Raw genomic sequence first — 6,000 nt, 5'->3', positions numbered from 1 at the left:
AATAGTTAACAACTAATGTTCACCCTCCAATAGTTATCAACTAATGTGCACCCTCCAATAGTTTAAACTCCATTAGCCGATCATGTCAGTCGAACCGTGTTTGTGAACTTTGATAGACAAAACGTAGAAACGCACCCTCCCAATGAGTTAAGGAACTACGCTCACCATTGGTTTGCATGTGCCAGTCGACGTTCGCACGTTTCACTGCAACGCATAACCACAATAGTTTGGCAGGCTTTTCTTCTGCAATGAACATGCCGCCGTGATATAACTGAAATTCTGTTTGTAATAAAGGCGCTAAATCCCAAATACACGAACCGTCCTGTATTTGTGTTAACACTATAAAACTACCATGATTTCTGTCCTCTGAGGTAAATGAAACGGAGACACATTAGAAATTAAATTTATTTCAGAAAGACGACGACAAAGTTGCCCCATCTGGTAATACGAGTTTCATGGAGTTTTTTGCTGCACTCTCGGCTGTAGTTGTTTCTGTTACTGCGACTGTTGACGTTTCATCCAGAACCGCTGTAGGTGTCAAAATTGTCTCAGCCGATTTAGCATCAGCAGAGGCGGTAGATACCAACGTTTTCGAAGGTGCGATAGCGGGACCAGAGGCGGCAGATGTCACAGTTGCAGAGGCTCTCGATTTTCTCTGAATAACTCCGTCTACTCGGCCCTCCATCTGTGCAGATGTTCTCTGTAACAAAAAGTGTTGTGTGAGTTTAGAATGCATATTGGACGATGTCAAATGATAAATCGTACTTTCTTCATACAGTAAAGATTGTAAGAAATATCACATTAAATAACATCGGTTATCATCTAGTTTAATGTCACAATGTTAGAAATGCATGTTTACAGCTAAACGTTGGATACTCATTCATTTGTGCACCTAAATGTGTGAAATAGACTATAATCACGGGGGGACCATGACGTCAGTGACCGGTCACCTAACAGGTACAAAGCTGACCTAGATGACAGTCAATGTATTGGGGAGTCTCCATAAAATATAAAGGCAAATATTATCAAACCGAGCGGTTTTATGAGAATGGGACTGAAGTTAGGAATCATAAAGTTATCATTTAAAAATGAAACGACTGCTTCCCGGGAGAAAAATGTCAAATCTTTATTAAAGTTATCTTTATGTTAGGATGAGAGAAAGTACTTTAAACGTTATGGCATAAACCCTGGTTTGGCTATGTACATCTAATGATATATGCATTATGGGAGTAGGTTTTAAATAATAGGTGAGGCGATGAAAAAAAATAAGAAATTTAACTCACCCATTTATCGCAACATTGATATTAGCAACCAATAATGAAGCATTATTTTAAACAGTAAAAATATGTGCTACAAAACTACATTTGCATCAATTTATAGTCTGTTTCAGATTTCCTTAATTTCTTTATTTTCCCCCATTTTTTAAGATATACAACGCTCCAGCAAAAGTAGAATATTTTGGTTAAATCTTCCTCCTGTAAATTTACAATTAGAAACTGCTCATTAGAAACATAAAAATATTAAAACCCTAGGCAGACAGAGCATTTATGATTTAGATTAGGTATTTCAGTAAAACTTTAAAAATATGATATTGAGAGTAAAGGCGAAAATTCAATTTTTAGGATTTCCGACAGGACTTGAGATCTATACGACACATCTAGAAACACCAGTGAATACAAATACCTTGTAGCTACGGATAGCCAGAGATCTGTGTCCAGTGCGTTCGGCTATCAATTGCTCGTCCAGGCCGGAATCGTACAGTCTAGTAGCTGCCGTTGCTCGAAGAGAATGATTAGTGAAATATCCTTCAATACCAGCTTGCTTGAAGAGTTTGGAAACTGTTGCACGTAACGGGTGCTTCCCGACGGGAATATCGGCATACCAGACACCCTCCTTGACGTAGTGCAGTGGTCGCAGGTAAAATGCGTTGCATTTACCATTGTTGGGTCTGAAATATACATTGCAGTCAAAAATTATAAGAATTTGAAATCGGGATTCACACCACATAAATTAAGCAAAGATTCATAAGTACTTTAAGCGCGATTGTTGCTGTTATTTAAGAGAAAAAATTGATATTTTTTCACATGCAGATCAATTGCAAATCACATAAAAAACAATTTGACTGCAACAAACTGTTTTAAATTCAATTCTATGCCTAACATCTTACCTCAGAGACATGTATTTGCGGTATAGTCGAACTGGACATCGCTGTGGTAGTTCAACGTTCTCTGACACTCGAATGGTCTTCCTTGAACATTTTCGACTTTTTAAGCCGCCTTTGTTTGTCTTAGAAATGTCCTCAGTATATTTCAAATAGGTGACGCCACTTGAATCTTCTGTTATTTGAAATTGAGAATTGGGGCCCACACGTAGATTCCTGTGTTCGTCTCCACCTCGAAGTGCACAGTTTAAGCCAATGAGATAGACCAAAGTGTCTAGCAACTTTTGAGGCGTATCCTCGCCGAGCATACCCTTCTCCCACAATATATCCTCTTGATCAACTGAAACAACATTTGCCTGTCTTTTCTCAATGCCAATACCCTGCTTAGCTAATGACTTCATGCGAGCATCCAAGACGTTTCTCATTCCCTTGATTCAAGGAGACTCGTAAACGTTAATCTCGACATCATGTCTTCGGAGATAGTATTGCAATGACGCAATCAGTTCATATAACGTATTTCCCCGATATTCTTCACCTTTTTGGTTTCGTACTTCTACCAAGAAACGCATGAGAGTTTTATTAAGATCTGTTTCTCGATGCGAAAGGGCAATAATGTCGGGGTTTAACAAGACGTTATCACGTAACCCACGTGATTGTCTTTCCTTGACCCATGCTTGGAAGACGTTGAGGGCCCACCTACTCTTGTTTTCTGTGTTCTGAGAAAAAGCCGAATTACAAAGACTTTGAAGATCCTGCTCTGACACAGGATTGCTAAAACAGTTAGGAATAGGACCTGCGTTATTTCCGGAAATACTGTCTGCGTCATCAATGGCATGAGTAGTAATGGGAATTGGTATGGCCTGGGGAATTCTTGCTTCTACTTGTTGAGAGAGTTCCACCAAATCTGTATCATTTCCAGAGAACTCATCTGATTCCAAGATATCACTTTTACCAACATCAAAATCTGGTACAGCCACGTCAAATGTTTCAATATCAGTATTAATAAGTCTTTCAAAATCTGAGTTAAATTCTGCCTGGTACGAGCTCGTAAAACGATTTTGTGTAATGAAATGAATATCGGAATCGGAATCGGAATCAGAATCTCCCATGTTAATCACGTACAAAGACTGAAAGCGAATTGAGAAATCGCACGTGCTTTTCCGCGCTCTTATAAGACGAGGGCTCCAATAGTTTTGCTCGAACTTTAGCGCGTTCATGCGCGCAGTTCCTATCGATTCGGCATAAACAAGAACGACCCTCCAATATATATGCACGTGCATATTGGGTGGACATTAGTTTAACATGTATTTTGAATGGGACTCTGTTTTAAGTTGGATATGGTCCTCAAAGTCACGATTATTTTTGCACGTGAAGCAAGTTCTCGGCCTGACGGCCTCGAACTCGCCCCACGTGCAAAAATAATCGTGCCTTTTCGGACCATATCCTACACGTATTGATTGTACGAATAAAAAATAAGGGCATAATAATAAAAGTATGTAATTTGAAGATGAACTGACGGTGGCTGACCATTTGTATTGAAAATATAAATTGTCAATGCAAGAGAGTAACCAGCCTACTAGATTGTCCGCCGAATCAGATTCCATTTGGGCAAAATGTGTAAGATGTGAAAGTCATATGAATGGACCAGACCATCAAGTGATCGATGAAAAAGAAAATCCAGCGACACGATGGTGCATTTACTGAATATGATTCTATTGAAACAAATGAAAACGATATCTTAATTCTGAAGTACGTCTGCTGTGTGCTGCTTCAAGATAAGACATACGTTTTAGAAATGAATGTATTCGTTTTGCAACAAGGTTTGGGGTGGGGGTGGGAATGGGGGAATGGGGGATGCAGTTTTAATGTCCCGGTAAAGAAAACTTTACAACCAGTAAAACCTGCATCTGGTGCAGATAATGAAGTATATAATGTCATTAATGTGAATACACTAAGAATTTGTTTCACACTTTGTATCAATGTTGGAGGCGAACCATGTTTTGGAGGGGATGTGTAAGCTTCATTACCAAACTACCGCATTGATGGTGCAGATAATATTTAGAAGTTTCAAGCAACAAATAAGGCACACAACGATTTATAATGGCTCGAAGGAAGACGTGAAGTAGGCCTTAAAATTGACTATCATATTCCCTAGATCTCTGAATAAATAAGAAATATTAGACTGACAGTTATTTCTAGAAAATAAATGAACACACAAACGATGTGCATGAGAAACGTGATTACTGTTAAATGTGTACATGTTTATAGAGATCAGTTCACAATATTTGATAATAGATTTGATCGATAGTTCGTATTATGTTTGATTAGGAGCAGCGTAAAATTTTAATAAGCAAGAGAAAGTTAATAGTGAGTACCGACGGGAACATGTATTGACAGAAAAGGGTTTCTTGTGTTTGTGTATAGATCACAAACATGGATGTTAGCTTTCAGGCAAACTGCAACTGCATTTCAGACAGGTTTTCCCAATTAGAGTCGTTAATGGGATTCAACTGCAAATACGTGGATATACAGAACCGATATCCGTCAACCTGATATAAAGTATAAAGGAATTACAAGGAGTTGGCAAGTTTTAAAGTTGGCAAAGACAAATACAAGTTGTCCAAGTTTTTATGACTGTCAACTATTCTCTATTATTACCAATACATGGAATATTTGGACATAACACATTATCTGACAATTGCATTCAGTAAAGCTTTCGACAACATTCATGGTACTAGACATGTGGAGGACATTTCCAAGCCTGTCGCATCAGTGACCAAAATGATGTCCAATGCAATGCTCTAGTTCAACTTGTACAAAATGTTTCCATGTTGATTAGTTGAATATTAAAATTGCTTTCGACTATTGAAACCTTTTCGCGAACACTTGGTATCATCACTATTTTGATAGTGATTCATAACGATATGCTTATGGTACAGTTAGAATCTGGACTCTGGACTCTGCTTTCAGTACATATATATATTGATATTATGTATCCAAACAATACATTACATCGTTATTATAATACCGCCTGACTAGGGGGACAATGCAATTATCAAACTCTGATACGTTGAAACACAATTTCAGCGATCCTACCAAGTGAAACTGAAGCCAGCATTATAGGGTATCCTCATGTCCACTCCACTATAATAATGTGTTACAGATAATAAGTCGATGAAAGAAGAATAGTAGAATTTTCGGTACTCGAAACTGCCTACAGATCAGGATGTGGAAAGAAGTGTTTTCTTACAGATATATTCTTTTGCAATTACCAGAGATTCATTATTTGATACCTTTGATTAATTAGTCAGAAAAAGTAAATGTGCAGCTCCGTACAAACCAGCACGGTAGGTAAAGCGGTGTTGTTGCCCCTGTCTTTATTATCACAAATGTCGTAGATCTATTTCAGCCTTAACGAGTAGAAGCGGTTCTTTGAATTAACTGAGGAACACAGTCGTTGATTACCGACATGTTGTTCATAATATAAGGGTGAGTGAGTGAATAAGTTGGGTTTAACGTCGCTTTGAACAGTATTCCAGTTATATCACGGCGTGTCAGCTTAACATTGGAATAAAGCCCGAAGTGATGCAGGTCTCAGACGTTTCCACTTTGTTAAATCTACGAGCACTGATATGGAGCTGATAAACCAAGAAACATAATTGGCGCGACCCTGGATTCGAACACACGGGTTTCTGGCGTGCCCAAGGGACGTAGCTCTGCAAGCGAATTCAGGCGCCTTGAACGACCGGGCCACCCGTGTCCCCACATATACGGAAAGAGAAAAACAGCACTCAATCAGCATACACAACCACATGCAGGTCCTTGTATTTGTAACAAAG

The 6,000-nt window shown here is 38.7% G+C and overlaps 1 pseudogene; it reads right to left on the bottom strand.

Moving 5' to 3' along the window:
* Positions 1–409: 409 nt before the first annotated feature.
* LOC139451100 (uncharacterized protein KIAA1958-like) overlaps positions 410–6,000 on the bottom strand; it is a 69,019-nt pseudogene continuing 63,428 nt past the window's right edge.

Source organism: Haliotis cracherodii, unplaced genomic scaffold (genome assembly GCF_022045235.1).
Source record: "Haliotis cracherodii isolate W230 unplaced genomic scaffold, xgHalCrac1.p SCAF_8, whole genome shotgun sequence".
Classification (NCBI taxonomy): Eukaryota; Metazoa; Mollusca; class Gastropoda; order Lepetellida; family Haliotidae; genus Haliotis; species Haliotis cracherodii.
Note: the sequence above shows the minus strand (reverse complement) of the source record. Positions and strands in the feature narration are given on the sequence as shown.